Source organism: Halichoerus grypus, chromosome 6, assembly GCF_964656455.1.
Source record: "Halichoerus grypus chromosome 6, mHalGry1.hap1.1, whole genome shotgun sequence".
NCBI classification, from domain to species: domain Eukaryota; kingdom Metazoa; phylum Chordata; class Mammalia; order Carnivora; family Phocidae; genus Halichoerus; species Halichoerus grypus.
In genome coordinates, this window is record NC_135717.1 from 15,679,747 (window position 1) to 15,698,695 (window position 18,949).

The 18,949-nt window shown below is 37.9% G+C and overlaps 1 long non-coding RNA gene across 3 annotated transcripts in view; it reads left to right on the forward strand.

The window, feature by feature from the left end:
- Positions 1-17,946, forward strand: part of LOC144382228 (uncharacterized) — a 35,253-nt gene extending 17,307 nt beyond the window's left edge. For 2 of the 3 annotated variants that reach the window (XR_013448738.1, XR_013448737.1), the window contains exon 3: positions 17,463-17,946. This is a non-coding gene — a long non-coding RNA (uncharacterized LOC144382228). The remainder of the gene's footprint in view (positions 1-17,462) is intronic. The other variant, XR_013448739.1, reaches the window with a different exon arrangement.
- The last annotated feature ends 1,003 nt before the right edge of the window (positions 17,947-18,949 follow it).

An 18,949-nucleotide genomic window follows, 5' to 3' on the forward strand; every position in this document is an offset into this window, starting at 1 on the left:
CTGTCCATTGCTGTGAGTGGGGTGTAAAGTCCCCACATTGTTATCAATGTGTTTCTTTAATTTTATTATTAGTTGGTTTATATAATTGGCTGCTCACAAATTAGGGGCATAAATATTTACAATTGTTAGATCTTCTTGTTGGATAGACACCTTTATTATGATATAGTGTCCTTCTTCATCTCTTATTACAGTCTTCGGTTTAAAATCTATTTTTTCTGCTATAAGGATTGCTACTCCAGGGTTCTTTTGATGTCCTTTAGCATGATAAATGGTTCCTCACCCCCTTACTTTCAATCTGAAGGTGTCTTTGTGTCTAAAATGAGTCTCTTGTAGACAGCATATTGATGGATCTTTTTTTTTTTTTTTTTTTTTTAAGACAATCTGATACCTATGTCTTTGATTGGAGCATTTAGTCCATTTACATTCGGAGTAATCATTGAAAGATATTAATTTAGTGCCATTGTATTACCTGTAAAGTCACTGTTTCTGTAGATTGTCTCTGTTCCTTTCTGGTCGTTGTTACTTTTGGGCTCTCTCTTTGCTCAAAGGGTCCCCTTTAATATTTCTTGCAGGGCTGGTTTAGTGTTCACAAATTCCTTTAGTTTTTGTTTGTTCTGGAAACTCTTTATATCTCCTTCTATTCTGAATCACAGCCCTGCTGGATAAGGTCTCCTTGGCTGCACATTATTCCCATTTAACACATTGAATATACCATGCCAGGCCTCTGTGGACAAATCTGCTGCCAGCCTTATGTGTTTACCTTTGTAGATTAAGGATCTCTTGTCCAGAGCTGCTTTCAGGATTTTCTCTTTATCTCTGAAATTTGCAAGCTTCACTATTTTTTGTTGAGGTGTTGAATTAGTTTTGTTGATTTTGAGGGGGGTTCTCTGTGTTTCCTGCACTTGAATACCTGTTTACTTAGTCAGATTAAGGAAGTTCTCAGCTGTAATTTGTTCAAATAAACCTTCTGCCCCCCCACTTCTCTCCTCCTCTTCTGGGACCCCTATTATTTGAGTATTATTTCTCTTTATGGTATCACTGATTTCTTGAAGTTTCCCTTCATGATTCAGTAGTTGTTTTTCTAACTTTTCTTAGCTTCCTTATTTTCCAGCATTTTGTCTTCTAGATCACTGACCCTCTCTTCTGCCTTGTTTATCCTCACTATTAGAGCCTCCATTTTTAACTGCATCTCAGTAATAGCATTTTTAATTTTGGCCTGATTAGATTTTACTTCTTTTATTTTTCCAGTAAGGGATTCTCTACTGCCTTCTATGCTTTTTTCAAGCCCAGATACTATCTTTATTATCATTGTTTTGAATTCTAGTTCAGACATCTTTCGTATATCCATATTGATTAAATCCCTAGCAGTGAGTACTGCCTCTTATTCTTTCTTTTGGGGTAAGTTTCTCTGTCTCATCATTATGTCCAGAAAAGAATAGATGAAAGAGAGAAAAGACAAAAATAGCAGCCATAACACTAGAAAAATACAAATAAAACAAACCAGAAGAAAACAGAAACAAAATAAGAAAAAAAAAAATCAAAGAAAGAGTAAAACAGAACAAAATGATAAACTAGATCCTTTGTTTGTTTTGGTCTGTTAAGAGAAACTAGATCCCAAATAGGAAAGAAAGGAAAACTTATATAGATACAAAAATAAAATAAAATAAAATAAAATACAATGAAAGGAAACCAAAAATAAAAAAATAACATGTGTATAAAAATAAAAATTAAAAAAGAATTTAAAAAATGAATTGATAAAAGAAGAAAATAGCTGAAAAAAACCTGAAAGACTAAAGAATAATAATAATAATAAAACCTCACAAGTGCTATATACTGTTTTCCCCAAGAACTGATGTTTTACAGTTCTCTATGATCAGTAAACATGGTATTATCTGGTTGTTCCTCCTGATCTTTTGGGGAGGGGCCTGTTTCACTGATTCTCAGGTGTCTTTGCCCTGGTGGTATTTCACTGCCCTTGCTAGGTGGCCGGGCTCAGTGTATGAGGCTCGAGATTGCACTATGTGGCATGTTTTTGATCCCTGAAGGCTTTCAGTACTGTTGTATACTGTTGTATATTCCTGGCGACTCCTTTCAACTTTGTTGAAATTTTGTTGCCTTATGTGTCATATACTTCTGAGATCTCTAGTCTGCTCCACTGGTCTATGTGTTTCTTTTTATTAGCATAATGTTCTCAAGATCCATATTGTACTTACTTCCTTTTTATAGTTGAACAATATTCCACTTTATGAATATAGCACATTTTGTTTATCCATTCATCAGTTGATGGATATTTGGGTTGTTTCTGCTTTTGGCCTATTATGAATAATGCTATGAATATAAGTTTTGTATAGATGCATATTCTTGGGGATATGCCTAAGAGAATTGCTGGGTCATATAGTAACTCCATGTTTATCTTTTGAAGAATTGCCAGACTCTTCCAAAGTAGCTGCACCATTTTACATTTCCAACAACAGTGCCTGAAGGTTTCACTTCCTCCCACTATCCTCCCCAACACTTGTTATTATTTTGATTGTAGCCATACAAGAGGTTTTGAAGTGGTATCTCATTGTGCTTTTGATTTGCATTTCCTCAATGGTTAATGATGTTGAGTATCTTTTCATGTGTTTATTGGACATTTTTCTGTCTTCTTTGGAGAAGTGTCCATTCAGATTTTTTTGCCCATTTTCAATTAGGTTGTCTTTTTAAAAACATTTTATTTATTTGAGAGAGAGAGATAGTGACAGAGAGCATGAGTGGTGGTGGGGGGGAAGGGGCAGAAGGAGAGGGAGAAGCAGACTTCCCCCTGAGCAGGGAGCCTGATGCAGGGCTCGATCCCAGGACTCTGGGATCATGACCTGAGCCGAAGGCAGATGCTTAACTGACTGAACCACCCAGGCGTCCCAATTAGGTTGTCTTTTTATTGCAAGTTTTCCACAATGGCCTATTAGATCTTTACATATTCTATATACAAGTCCTTTATCAGATATGATTTGCAGATATTTTTTTCCAGTCCGTGGCTTGTCTTTCTACCTTCTTGATGATTTCCTTGGCTGCACAAAATTTTTTTACATTTTGATAAAGTCTGATTTGTCTATTTTTTATTTTGTCACTGTGGCTGTGGTGTTGCATCTAGGAAGACTTTGCCTAATTCAAGGTTATGAAGATTTAATACTAAGTGGTTTTTTTGGTCTGTTTATTTACCATTTTTTAAAAAAAAGCTTTATAGTTACAGATCTTACATTTAGTAGGTCTGTGATCCTTTTTGAATTAATTTTTTGTATGGTATAAAGAAGGGGCCCAACTTTATTATTTTGCATGTGGATTCCAGTTGTTCCAGTATCATTTGTTTAAAAGACTCTTCTTTCCTTATTGAATTGTCTTGACACCCTTATTAAAAATTGATTGACCATCAAAAATGTAAGGGGTTATTTATGGACCCTCAATTGTGTTCTATTGATCTATATGTCTAACCTATGCCAGTACCATTGTGTTTAGATTACAATAGCTTTGTAGTAATTTTTGATTTTAATTTCAATAAGTGTGAGTCCTCTACCTTTGTTATTTTTCAAGAATATTTTGTCTATTCTTGTTCTTTGCATTTCTATATGAATTTTAGGATTAGTCAATTTTTGCAAAAAAAAAAAAAAAAACAAGCTGAGATTTTATTAGATCTGTGTTACATCTGTCTTTTGCCTTTCTTAGCCACTGTTCATTTCCTTCTTTTAGTGAAAACTTTCATTATCCTTTGTATTGAAATATTTTGGCTTCATGTTTCTCCTAGGTGAAATATTAGACTTATATAACAAATGTATTCATCTAACTATCTGATTCTGAATATAAGAGTGACACAAATGGACCCAGTAAAATAACTTTCTTTCTTTTTTTTTTTTTTTTTAAAGATTTTATTTATTTATTTGACAGAGAGAGACACAGCGAGAGAGGGAACACAAGCAGGGGGAGTGGGAGAAGGAGAAGCAGGCTTCCCGCGGAGCAGAGAGCCCGATGTGGGGCTCGATCCCAGGACGCTGGGATCATGACCTGAGCCGAAGGCAGACGCTTAACGACTGAGCCACCCAGGCGCCCCAAAATAACTTTCTTTCTAAGGATATTGGAATGTTCAAATCTATTTGGAAACATTTTGGTGCATGTTAGCTGGTGCCGTATGTTACAAGAAATCATAAGAAGATAAAACTGCTTTAAGGGCAAACATTTCCAGACAAAGGGCCTGTTTGTAGGTTCACTCCTTGCATTCCTTCTGATAATACTCCTGCCCCATTTGTCATGGGATGTGAGTTGTTATTGTGATGAAGGGATTGTAATGTGTGGAATAATGTCTGACCAAAATTCATGTCTGCCTGGAACCTGAGAATGAGACTTTATTTTGAAATAGGGTCTTTGCAGATGTAATTAGTTAAGGATCGTGAAATAATATCATACTGGATTTAGGGCAGGCCCTAAAGCCAATGTCCTTATAAGAAGAGAGGACACAGAGATACACAGGGAAAAGGGCCATGCAAAGATAGAGGCAGAGACTGAAGTGATGCAGCTATAAGCCAAGGATTACTGGGAGCCAGTAGAATCTAGGAAGAGGAAAGATTTTTCCCTATAGTCTTCAGAGAGAACATGGCCCTGCTGAAATCTTGATATTGAACTTTAGCCTCCAGAACTCAGAGAATACATTTCTGTTGCTTTAAGTTACTTAGTTTGTGGTAGTTTGTTATGTCAGTCCTAGGAAACTAATAAAGGGGTGTATGTGAAATTATGAAATACTGTGAAGGTAGGAGATTTTGATAGAATAAGCGGTATATTCAAATATACCATTAAGGTTAGTTTAGGGATCAGCAAACTATAGCCTATAAGCTATATCTGGCCTACTGAATGCTTTTTAAAAAAATTAATTCCAGTATAATTGGTGTACAGTGTTATATTAGTTTCAGGTTTACAATATAGACTAAACAATTCTATACATTACTCAGTACTCTTAATCCCCATCACCTACTTCATCGATCCCCCCACACACCTCCCCTCTGGCAAACACCAATTTGTTCTCTATATTTAAGATCTCTACTGGATGTTTTTTAAAATAAAGTTTTACAGGAATACAGCCCTGCCCATTCATGAATGTATTTTCCATGGCTGCTTTGGCGCTACAGTGGGAGAGTTGAGTGATTGCAACAGAGAACTGTACGTCCCACAAAGCCTAAAATATTTATTATCTGCCCCTTTAGAGAAAGGGTTGCTGACATCTGGCTTACATCATCAAATTGTCTACTCACTTAATGACCACAGGCATCACGATGACAACAAAACTTTCAAAAGATGCTGTTGTATTTGGTAGAATGAAGTTGTCTACGAATGCATGATTCTCCAAATAGCAGTGACTTAAAGGAGACAGAACTTTATTTCTCTCCTGTAAATTTACACAGTGCAAAGCTGGAATGGCAACCTTATGATCATCAGGAACTCTGGCTCCTTCTATATTGTTGATTTTCCATCCTCAGTATATGGTTTCTACAGCATAAGCCAAGATGCAGCTAGCACATCTATATTCTAGTCAGTAGGAAGAGGGAGAGGGAAAAAGAGCATACTTTCCTTTAAGGACTCTTCTAGGAAATTAGTCACACTTCTACTTATATCTCATTTGCCAAAACTCAGTCATGTGGACACATGTAGCCACAGGGTGGCTGAGAAATTTATTCAGAGAGGCTAAGTGCACAGCTAAAAATCAGGGATTCTATTATTTTGGAAGGAAAGGAAAACAGATCTTAGGGAATGGACTAGTAATGTCTGCCACAGCTGTGAACCAGCCTGGCTTTTGTCTTTTTTGTTACTCAAGGATCCAAGGGAGGACACTATATCTCAAATAAAGTTGTCATAATATTAACGTACTTACACCTGTTGAACAAATGATTGTGTACCATAGGAGTGCATCTGTGGTTCTGTTTCAGGAGTCCCACTGGGCACGTGGTCAAGGATTTGATTCTACAGTGATTTCAGGGAGGCAGAATACATAGGACTTCATAACTGATTGTATGTGAGGTGGAGGGTGAGAGAAATCTAGGGTAACTCTCAGGTGTCTGCCTTCAGTGAATTGGTGGACACTTGGGTATACTGGCATTTGAGAGATGAGAGAATGAGGAGGCTGTTCAGTGTGATTTACTTGTAAGGTTTTAAAAGTTCTTAAGTTTTATCACCCCTAGGTAATGCTCAATTTCTCTACCTTTTAGTCCAACTGAATATTTTAAACTTCATTTTACACATGGCTATGTGGGCCTCAGAGACAAATTGTTCTTGCCTTGAGCTCCTTCCATATCACTCAGCCATCTCTCATCTCTTGGCAATTTCAACATGTGTGGCCCTGATAAAATACCAAAACATTTCTATTTCTGGACTTTCTAGGTTTCATCTTATTGAGATGGCATCATGCTCTAAATTATAGCATTGTAATTATGTAAAATGTAAATGTGTAGTTGTATATAATTGTGTAAGATGAAGTATCACATTATTGTGATGTAGAGGAAGAGAAGGGTGGTAGTCAGGAGTGTCAGGGATCTTGTAGCTGATTGGGAAATCATGTTATATTCAAAATATCATTATCATGAGGTGTGTTCTTATGGGGTTTTGCTCTAACTTATAAATTATCATTTTGATAAAATGATCAAGTTCTTCCTACGTTAGATTACCATTTCTTTCATCTCCTAACTCTTTTTTATAAAGTTTGGGCCTTTTTTAAGGTTCAATGAGTGTTGCTTTTTAAAATCAATTTTTTATTAAAAAATTCAAACCCACAGAAAAATTGTAATAGTACAATGAGCAACTGTACACCCTTCACTCAAATCCATGAACATTTCACTCAACTGTTCATCAATTGTTAACATTTTGCATGCTCTTTTCTCTCTTGCTATTATGTATTATACATAAACACACACAATCACTTGATATATATGTGTATATATACAGATATATACGTGTGTGTGTGATATGTATTTTTTGGAAACCATTTGAGAGTTTCTTGAAATTGTAAAATTTCACATTGATATAATACTATGAGTCCATAGCCACAATTTCTTAATCATCCCAATAATGTTCTTTATAGATTTTGTAAAAATTGATCCAGGATTTAACCAAGGATCATGCATTGCATTTAGCTGTCGTGTTTCTTTACTTTCCTTTAAGTCTTCTTTTTCTTTCATGACATTGACATTTAAAAAGAGTGTAAGTCAACTATTTTGCCAAATAACTCTCAGTTTGACTTCGCTTGGTAGTTTCCTGATGTGTGAATTCAGGCTAATATTATTTGCAGGAACATTACATATGATGTGTCCTTCTCAGAACATTGTTATCACGAGTCACATGACTTCAGTGTGTCCCGTTTTTTTGTTTTTTCTTTTTTGTAATTTAAAAATTTAATTAATTAATTAGAGTATAGTTGACACACATTGTTACATTAGTTTCAGGTATACAACACAATGATTCAACAACTCCATACCTTTTTTTTTTTTTTTTTTTTAAAGATTTTATTTATTTATTTGACAGAGAGAGAGACAGCGAGAGCAGGAACACAAGCAGGGGGAGTGGGAGAGGGAGAAGCAGGCTCCCTGCTGAGCAGGGAGCCCGATGCGGGACTCGATCCCAGGACCCTGGGATCATGACCTGAGCCGAAGGCAGACGCTTAACGACTGAGCCACCCAGGCGCCCTCAACAACTCCATACCTTATGCTGTGCTCACCGCAAGTGTAGCTACCATCTGTCACCCTCCAACACTGTTACAGTACCATTGACTCTTTTCCCTATGCTGTACCTTTTATTCCTGTGACTTAGTAATTCCACAACTGGAAGCCAGTACCACCACTCCTCTTCACCCATTTTGCCCATCCTTCCACTGTCCTCCCCTCTGGCAACCATCAGTTTGTTCTCTGTATTTCTAGGTCTGATTTCTGCTTTTTGTTTGCTTATTCATTTTTTTTTTAGATTCCATTATAAGTGAAACCGGTTTTGATATTCGCTTAATCTTTAGTTGAGGTAGTATCTGCCAGATCTCTCCATTGTAATTTGATTTGTAATTAATAATTAGTGATTAATATTAATACTTAATAATATTAATAATTAAAAGTAATAATTAGTCATTGCTGGGGAGATGCTTTTGAGATTGTGTTAATATACTGTTCTCCAAACAAATTTTCAGCCAACAGTTTTAGCATTCCTTCATGGTTCTTTTTTTTTTTTTTAAGATTTTTATTTATTTATTTGACAGAGAGAGACACAGTGAGAGAGGGAACACAAGCAGGCGGAGTGGGAGAGGGAGAGGGAGAAGCAGGCTTTTTGTTTTTTTAAGATTTTATTTATTTATTTAACAGAGACACAGCGAGAGATGGAACACAAGCTGGGGGAGTGGGAGAGGGAGAAGCAGGCTTCCTGTGGAACAGGGAGCCTGATGTGGGGCTCAATCCAGGACCCTGGGATCATGACCTGAGCTGAAGGCAGACGCTTAATGACTAAGCCACCCATGTGCCCCTCATTCATGGTTCTTAATTATTACCATGGTGGTTATGAAATAGTAATTTTTCTATTTCTATTACACCTACTACATTTTTTAGTTAGCATGATTTTGTAAAAAAGAGCTTTCCCTTTTCCCCACATCACATTTAAACATTATTTTTTTTTTAAAGATTTTATTTATTTATTTGACAGAGAGAGTCACAGCGAGAGAGGGAACACAAGCAGGGGGAGTGGGAGAGGGAGAAGCAGGCTTCCCGTGGAGCAGGGAGCCCGATGCGGGGCTCGATCCCAGGACCCTGGGATCATGACCTGAGCCGAAGGCAGACGCTTAACGACTGAGCCACCCAGGCGCCCCTAAACATTATTTTTTAATTGAGATGTAATCCACATACACTGAGATGCATATATAGCTTAAGTGTTCAGTCAGTTTTGATGAATACACACACACAACTCAGACCACTATGAAGACAGAACATTTCCATGAGTTCCCTCATGCCCCTTCCTAGTCAAGCCATCTCCTCCAGAAGCAACCACTGATCTAATTTCTATCACTATACATTAACACTGCTTATTCTAGATCTTCATATAAATGGAATCATATGGTATCTATTTTATTTTATTATTTTTTTAAATTTTATTTTATTTTATTATGTTACGTTAGTCACCATACAATACGTCATTAGTTTTTTTTTTTTTTAAGATTTTATTTATTTGAGAGAGAATGAGAGACAGAGCACGAGAGGGAAGAGGGTCAGAGGGAGAAGCAGACCCCCTGCTGAGCAGGGAGCCCAATGTGGGACCCAATCCCGGGACTCCAGGATCATGACCTGAGCCGAAGGCAGTCGCTTAACCAACTGAGCCACCCAGGCGCCCCACGTCATTAGTTTTTGATGTGGTGATCCATGATCTGTTGTTTTCGTATAACACCCAGTGCTCCATGCAGTACGTGCCCTACTTAATACCCATCACCAGACTAACCCCTCTCAGAAAGCAACTGATTTCTGTGCATTGATTTTATATCCTGCCACATTACTGAATTGCTGTATGAGTTCTAGTAATTTGGGGGTGGAATCTTTTGGGTTTTCCACATAAAGTATCATGTCATCTGCGAAAAGAGAAACGATTCCCCTCCCCTCTAAAACCCTGTTTGTTTCTCAGAGTCCATAGTCTCTCATGGTTCCTCTCTCCCTCTGATTTCCCCCCATTCATTTTTCTGTTCCTTCTCCTAATGTCCTCCATGCTATTCCTTATGTTCCACAAATAAGTGAAACCATATGATAATTGACTTTCTCTGCTTGACTTATTTCACTTAGCATAATCTCCTCCAGTCCCATCCATGTTGATGTAAAAGTTGGGTATTCCTCCCTTCTGATGGCTGAGTAATATTCCATTGTATATATGGACCACATCTTCTTTATCCATTCATCTGTTGAAGGGCATCTCAGCTCTTTCCACAGTTTGGCTATTGCAGACATTGTTGCTATGAACATTGGGGTGCATATGGCCCTTCTTTTCACTACATCTGTGTCTTTGGGGTGAATACCCAGTAGTACAATGGCTGGGTCATAGGGTAGCTCTATTTTTAACTTTTTGAGGCACCTCCACACTGTTTTCCAAAGTGGCTGTACCAACTTGCATTCCCACCAACAGTGTAAGAGGGTTCCCCTTTCTCCACATCCTCTCCAACATTTGTTGTTTCTGTCCCTGTCCATTTTTGCCATCCTAACTGGTGTAAGGTGGTATCTCAACGTGGTTTTGATTTGGATTTCCCTGATGGCTAATGATGAACAATTTTTCATGTGTCTGTTAGCCATTTGTATGTCTTCTTCGGAGAAGTGCCTGTTCATGTCTTCTGCCCATTTTTTTACTTGATTATTTGTTTTTTGGGTGTTGAGTTTGAGAAGTTCTTTATAGATCTTGGATACCAGCCCTTTATCTGTAGTGTCATTTGCAAATATCTTCTCCCATTCTGTGGGTTGCCTCTTAGTTTTGTTGACTGTTTCCTTTGCTGTGCAGAAGCTTTTTATCTTGATGAAGTCCCAAAAGTTCATTTTTGCTTTAGTTTCACTACTCTTTGGGGAAATGTCTTGAAAGAAGTTGCTGTGGCCGATGTCGAAGAGGTTACTCCCTATGTTCTCCTCTAGGATTTTGAAGGATTCCTGTCTCACATTGAGGTCATTCATCCATTTAGACTTTATCTTTGTGTATGGTGTTAGAGAGTGCTCGAGTTTCATTCTTCTGCATGTGGCTGTCCAATTTTCCCAGCACCATTTATTGAAGAGACTGTCCATTTTCCATTGGATATTCTTTCCTACTTTGTTGAGGATTAGTTGACCACAGAGTTGAGGGTCCATATCTGGGCTCTCTCTTCTGTTCCATTGGTCTATATGTCTGTTTTTGTGCCAGTACCATGCTGTCTTGGTGATCACAGCTTTGTAATACAGCTTGAAATCAGGCAACGTGATGCCCCCAGCTTTGTTTTTCTTTTTCAACATTTTCTTGGCGATTCGGGGTCTTTTCTGATTCCATACAAATTTTAGGATTGTTTGTTCCAGCACTTTGAAAAATGTCATTGGAATTTTGATCGGGGTGGCATTGAAGGTATAGATTGCTCTGGGTAGCATAGACATTTTAACAATGTTTATTCTTCTGATCCATGAGCATGGAATGTTTTTCCATCTTTTTGTGTCTTCCTCAATTTCTTTCATGAGTGTTCTGTAGTTCCTAGAGTATAGATCCTTTATCTCTTTGGTTAGGTTTATTCCAATGTATCTTATGGTCTTTGGTGCTATTGTAAATGGAATCGTTTCTCTAATTTCTCTTTCTACAGTTGCATTGTTAGTGTATAAGAAAGCAACTGATTTCTGTGCATTGATTTTATATCCTGCCACATTACTGAATTGCTGTATGAGTTCTAGTAATTTGGGGGTGGAATCTTTTGGGTTTTCCACATAAAGTATCATGTCATCTGCGAAAAGAGAGAGTTTGACTTCTTCCTTGCCAATTTGAATACCTTTTATTTCTTTTTGTTGTCTGATTGCTGTTGCTAGGACTTCTAGTCCTATGTTGAACAATAGTGGCGAGAGTGGGCATCCTTGACATGTTCCTGATCTTAAGGGAAAGGCTCTTAGCTTTTCCCCATTGAGGATGATATTCGCTGTGGGTTTTTCATAGATGGAATTCAAGACCTTCAGGAATGTTCCCCATCCCTATACTCTGAAGAGTTTTAATCAGGAAAGGATGTTGTATTTTGTCAAATGCTTTTTCTGCATCAATTGAGAGGACCATATGGTTCTTCTCTTTCCTCTTATTAATGTGTTCTATCACATTGATTGATTTGCGAATGTTGAACCACCCTTGCATCCCAGGGATAAATCCCACTTGGTCATGGTGGATGATCCTTTTAATGTATTGTTGGATCCTATTAGCTAGGATTTTGTTGAGGATTTTGGAATCCATATTCATCAGGGATATTGGTCTGAAATTATCCTTTTTGATAGGGTCTTTGCCTGGTTTGGGGATTAAGGTAATGCTGGCCTCACAGAATGAGTCCGGAAGCTACCCTTCTGTTTCTATTTTTTGAAACAGCTTCAGGACAATAGGTAGTATTTCTTCTTTGAATGTTTGATAGAATTCCCCAGGAATCCATCAGGCCCTGGACTCTTGTTTTTTGGGAGGTTTTTGATCACTGCTTCAATCTCGTTACTGGTTATTGGCCTATTCAGGTTGTCAGTTTCTTCCTGTTTCAGTCTTGGCAGTTTATAGGTTTCCAGGAAGGCCTCCATTTCTTCCAGGTTACTTAATTTATAGGCATATAGTTGTTGATAATAATTTCTAATAATTGTTTCTATTTCCTTGGTGTTAGTCGTGATCTCTCCCCTTTCATTCATAATTTTACTAATTTGGATCCTTTCTCTTTTCTTTGGGATAAGTCTGGCCAGTGGTTTATCAATCTTATTAATTCTCTCAAAGAACCAGCTTCTAGTTTCTTTCTAGTTTCATTGATCTGATCTACTGTGTTTCTGGTTTCTAATTCATTGATCTCTGCTCTAATCTTAATTATTTCTCTTCTAATGCATGGTTTAGGCTTTATTTCTTGTTCTTTCTCCAGATCTTTAAGGTGTAAAGTTAATTTGTGTATTTGGGATTTTTCTGGTTTTTTTTTTTTTTTTTTGAGTGAGGCTTGGATGGCTATGTATTTCCCCCTTAGGACCGCCTTTGCAGTATCCCATAGGTTTTGGACTGATGTGTTTTTTGTTCTCATTGATTTCCATGAATTGTTTAAGTTCTTCTTTGATTTCCTGGTTGACCTAAATGTTCTTGAGCAGAGTAGTCTTTAGCTTCCAAGTGTTTAAATTTCTTCCAAATTTTTTCTTGTGATTGAGTTCCAGTTTCAAAGCATTGTGGTCTGAGAATATGCAGGGAATAATCTCAGTCTTTTAGTATCAGTTGAGACCTGATTTGTGACCTGGTATGTGGTCTATTCTGGAGAAATTTCCCTGTGCGCTCAAGAAGAATGACTATTCTGTTGTTTTAGGGTGGAATGTTCTGTATATATGTATGAGGTCCATTTGGTCCAGTGTGTCATTCAAAGCTCTTGTTTCATTGTTGATTTTCTGCTTAGATGATCTGTCCATTGCTGAGAGTGGAGTATTGAGGTCTCCTACAATTAACGTATTGTTATCAATATGACTCTTTATTTTGGTTAACAGTTGGCTTATGTAGGTGGCTGCTCCCATGTTGGGGGCGTAGATATTTACAATTATTAGATCTTCTTGTTGGATAGACCCTTTAAGAATGATATAGTGTCCTTCTGTGTCTCTAACTGTAGCCTTTAGTTTAAAATCTAATTTGTCTGATATAAGAATTGCTACCCCAGCTTTCTTTTGAGGTCCGCTGGCATGGAAGATGGATCTCCATCCCTTCACTTTCAGTCTGGATGTATCTTTAGGTTCAAAATGAGTCTCTTGTAGACAGCATATGGATGGGTCCTGTCTTTTTATCCAATCTGCAACGCTGTGTCGTTTTATGGGAGCATTTAGGCCATTCACGTTGAGAGTGATTATTGAAAGATATGAATTTATTATCATCATGTTGCCTGTGAAGTCCTTGTTTCTATAGATTGTCTCTGTAAATTTCTGTTGTATATCACTCTTGGGGTCTTTCTCCTTTTATAGAGCCCCCCTTAATATTTCTTGCAGGGCTGGCTTAGTGGTCACATATTCTTTCAGTTTCTGCTGGTCTTGGAAGCTCTGCATCTCTCCATCCATTCTAAATGACAGCCTTGTCAGATAAGGTATTCTTAGCTGCATGTTCTTCTCATTTAGTACCCTGAATGTGTCTTGTCAGCCCTTTCTGGCTTGCCAGGTCTCGTGGATTGGTCTGACGTTATTCTGATGTTCCTCCCTCTGTACATAAGGAATCTCTTCCCCCTAACTGCCCTTAAGATGGTTTCCTTGGTTCTAAGGTTTGCGAGTTTTACTATTACATGCTGGGGTGTTGGCCTGTTTTCCTTGATCTTGGGAGGGGTCCTCTCTGCCTCTAGGACACGAATGTTTGTTTCATTCCCCAGATTAGGGAAGTTTTTTTTTTTTAAAGATTTTATTTATTTATTTGACAGACAGAGACATAATGAGAGCAGGAACACAAGCAGGGGGAGTAGGAGAGGGAGAAGCCTGCTTCTCGCAGAGCAGGGAGCCCGATGTGGGACTTGATCCCAGTACCCTGGGATCATGACCTGAGCCGAAGGCAGACACTTAATGACTGAGCCACTCAGGCGCCCTAGGGAAGGTCTCAGCTATGATTTGCTCAAATATATCTTCTAGTCCCCTCTCTCTAACCACCCCTCAGGGATTCCAATAATTCTGACATTGGAACTTTTCATGGTGTCACTTATTTCTCTGATTCTATTTTCATGGATTTTGAGTTGTTTCTCCGTGGCCTCCTCTTTATCCTTCTTTTTTATCAATTGGTGTTCTAGATCACTAGTTCATTCTTCTGCCTCACTTACCCTAGCTGTTAGATTATCTAGATTAGATTGGATCTCATTGATAGCATTTTTAAGTTCTGCCAATTCAGCTTTCATTTCTGCCCTTAGAGACTCTATGGTGCCATTAATTGATTTCTCCATTCTAGCCATTGTCTTCACAACTGCTACCCTGAATTCCATTTCCAACATCTTGGTTATATCTGCAACCATGTGTAAATCTGTGGCAGAAGTCACAGTCTCTGAGTCTTTCCTATTTTGGGGGTTCCTCCTCCTAGTCATTCTGTTGAGGGGTGGTTGAGGGAATGTACAGAGTCCAAATTATTGACCACCATCCAAGCAAGATGTACCTGTTTTATAGGGACCTTAGGGTTGTTGGCCTCTTGTTCTCCCAGCCTGTCTTCTGGGGGAGGGGCCTGCTGTCCTGTTACTCAGGCAACCCTGTTTGGGCAGAGTTGCCCTGTCCCCCATGGCAGGGGATGGGCTCAGTGAAAACGGCTTTTGTTCTCTGGAGTCTTTCCCTCTTGGCTTTCTGCGTCTCTTCCGAGAGTCAGAACAGAAGAGATCGTTTCCAACCTTCTGCCTCAGAGCAGAGAGATCGCAGTCTGTTCTTCATTGAGCTCTCCAGGCCACACTATCTCCATTTCTGTCTGTGCTGCTATAGACTGCAGCATCCTAGTTTGTGCATCCCTCAGCAGGGCTCCCAGTCCTCGCCTCCAGGTCGGGGCATGGGGGCACGTCTCTGCCCTTTGTGCTTATAAAACCGCCAGCTGCCCCCAGTTCCCATGTGCGGCCTGGCTGCTCCAGGTTTCAGTCTGGGGGACTGCCCTGCAGTCCTTTCCCTGCTGCTACCCATCTTCGAGTCTGTGTCCCACCCCAGCGCAGGAGGTTATCACTTGCCGGGGTGTAGGATTCCCACAGCTCCCTCTGCCTTCCATTTATCTTCCAATATCTGCCCAAGGAATCACAGCTCTGCGCTTCATATTTCGAAACCAACCGCCTACGATAATCTGTTTGTAGAGATCCAGATATATGTCCTTACATCTCAGGCTGATTTCTTGGTTGTTCCGAGTGGTCTGGTAGATATCTAGCTCAATTCAGGGGACCGGTTGGAATAGGGTCCCCTACTCCTCCACCATCTTTTCCACCAATCGGACTAGTGGATTTTTAAATTTACTGTTATATTCCTGCCATTCATTTTTAAGTCCAAATTTTTCCAAAATTAGCCAAGGGGGAATTGTTAAGCTGATGTCTGTGTCTTTCTGACTTGCCTCCATTAGTTTTTGTGAATTTCTTACTTTCTGTCAAAAAAATGTGATCTAGGCTTACCTGTACTTTTCCTGTCTCAGTTATTGGATATGCAAATTCTCCAAGAAGTTTCAGTGGGGAATGGTATTTAGAAATCACGCTTTAGGTCCTAGGTGAGGGCTTTGCTACAGGAATTTTTTTGCTTCCAGGATATTATAGAGGATGTAGCTAACTATATATTCAAATACACATACAGAAGCCTGTGTGCATGCATACAGGCACACAACACAAACCTCTAAAAACCAATGAGATGCTTCTTTCCTTCCTATTCTTTGTATGTCCTTTCCTCCACAGTGAAAACCCTGGTCCTCACTCCAACAACATCAATGATTGACTTGCCAAATGCTACAATACACACTAGATACTTTTGGAATTGTAGTAATAATATCACCACTAACAACAAAGTTGCTAAGTATAGCTTGAGATTGCTTTTTGAATTTTTTCTTTTGTCCTTAGTGCCTACAATGACAGCATTGTGTTAAAAATTTATTGGGATGATTTTTTTTTTCTGTATGGTTATTATCAATGTTCTATACAATTAGGTATACAATTTTGTATTCGATGATAGGGAGAAAGCTATCATTTTTTATTTAATCTTAGTTTTTGAATTTGCAAGTCATTAAAATGGTTCAAAACTCAGAACTATAAAAAGATATATTCAGAGAAGTTTCATTCCTTTCCTATCTCTTTAACCCTGTTCTTGTTCCCATAGGTGACCTATTTATTAGTTTCTGGTAAGTCCTTCTTGTATTTATTTTTGCAAAGATAATCAAATACTTGTGTATTCTTTTTCTTTCTTACAAAAAGTAACATTCTATATATGCTTTTTTCACACTTATTTCATTTAACATATTCTGAAAGAATCATTCACTCCAGATTAGCTTGTTCTTTTTCAGATGCATAGAACTTTATTGTGTGGATGTACCATAGTTTGTTGAGCAATATTTCTTGTGTAAACATTTAGTCCTTTTCTTCAGTATTTCAATAAGTAACTTTGTGCATATGTAATTTATTATTATTAGTGGTGTATCTTCAGTGTAAATTTCTAGAATGGGTTTGCTGAGCCAAAGGATAATTGCATGTTAGGTTTTGCTCTATACTGCCAAATTCCCTTCCACAGGGGCTGTGCCATTTTGCATTTCTACCAGTAATGTATAAGAGAATTTTTAAAAAAGCTTTAAATAATGCTAGTCAATAAAATTGCTATACCAAAATGACAGGACAATGGGACAGATGGTTTTGGGAAAGTTCAAGAGTCCAAAATTTCAAATCTATACAAAAAGGTCTTAAAGTTCCCCATGACATAATAAGCAATATTTTGTAATGAAAGGAGACCAAAGAAAAGTTACTTGGTCTGTGCAACTAGGTTTTATGAATGACCTAAGAATCAGCCAGTTGCTAATCTGTAAATTGCAACTTAATTTGTCTGACAGTATTATTCTTATTTTGGGTTAGATAAGATTACTAGAACCCAAAGAAGGTATACAAATAGTACCTGGAAGGAACAGCCTAAACCTAGAAACAAAAGAAAAACTGAAACCCTGGGAAAGTGTTCAAATAAGGATAAGAAAAAAAAAATTAAATCCATGTAGGTAACATTTTAGTGGTTTTGGTATAATTAATATTCTGAGTACATTTTACCTGTGGTTTTTCTTTTTTTTTTTTTAAGATTTTATTTATTTGAGAGAGAGAATGAGAGAGCACGAGCAGGAGGAGGGGCATGAAAGAGAAGACTCCCTGCTGAGTGGGGAGCCCAATGTGGGGCTCTATCCCACCACTTCAGGATTATGACCTGAGCTAAAGGCAGAGGCTTAACCAACTGAGCCACCCAGGTACACCCTTTTTACCTGTTTCATTTCTTTTCTTTCTTTCTTTCCTTCTTTCTTTTTTTCCTTCTTTTTTTCTCTTTCTTTCTTTCTTTCCTCCCCTCCTTTTTTTTTTTTTTTTAAATTCTATTCATTTATTTGACAGAGAGAGACAGTTAGAGCAGGAACATAAGCAGGGGGAGTGGAAGAGGGAGAAGCAGGCTTCCTGCTGAGCAGGTAGCCCCATGTGGGGCTCGAACCAAAGACCCTGGGATCATGACCCCAGCCGAAGGCAGACGCCTAATGACTGAGCCACCCAGGCGCCACTCTTTACCTGTTTCTTAAGGTATTTAAAACATTTAATACAATCTTAAATTTTAGGTTTGTGATTTTAATGAAATGTTTAGATGTGTTTAAATCTGAAATCAGTGCTTAAAAGAGTGGGGATATCTAATTTTAGAAATTCCTAAGTTTTTATTTATTAGTTTTACAGCTGTGAATAATTAGAGGAATATTGGCTGCTTAAAGAATGTATTTCTTAAACTAATAAACATTAATCAAAATACAAATAGTAACGAATATATTTCTCCAAGCCCACAAGGCCTTTGGACATAAGATAATCTATCAACATGACGATCCTTTAACACTCTGAAGTTCTGAAAAAGTCACACAGATTTTAATGTTGAGCAGCAACCTTTTGCTTTATTAACTTTATGTATTCAACAAATATTTTCAATGTGTTATAAAATGCTGTTCCAGGCACTGTTTTTATCCACTGAATCAGTAGATGATCCATGTTCTAGTGACATTTCTAGTGAGAAAACCTGAATTAATAATTTATTATTATGTATAAACTTAAATATCTCTTTTCATAAAATAAGGCCAATGACACCTGTTTGGATGGACCAAATGAACTAATATATGTGAAAGGGTAATGCCTTGCTCTCCTATACGGAAATAAGTCATAAGTAATGGGTTTTTGAATGAGTACTATTCCTCTGATTTCTCTACTCCAAGAACAAGTATTTCGATGTAATCAATATACTTAGGGTTCACTCCTTAACTTGCAACATTTTGAAGAGAATGAAGGACATGAAAAGAAATTGATCCCAGAATGATATCGTTTACTGAATAACTAAGATAAGCATTATCATTTATGACCCTAAAGAATATTTAATAAGGTTCTAATTTTATAAGACCTATTTATTATGAAGAATTGGTGAAAATCTTTGGCCAACTGTTGTCTGGTTCAGTCCAGATTCTTCTTTTCTAGGATTATCCAACTTCTGCTGAAACTCTCCCGAAAATCCCATTGTTTTCATTTTTCACCTGTGTCGATACACTGCCTTGT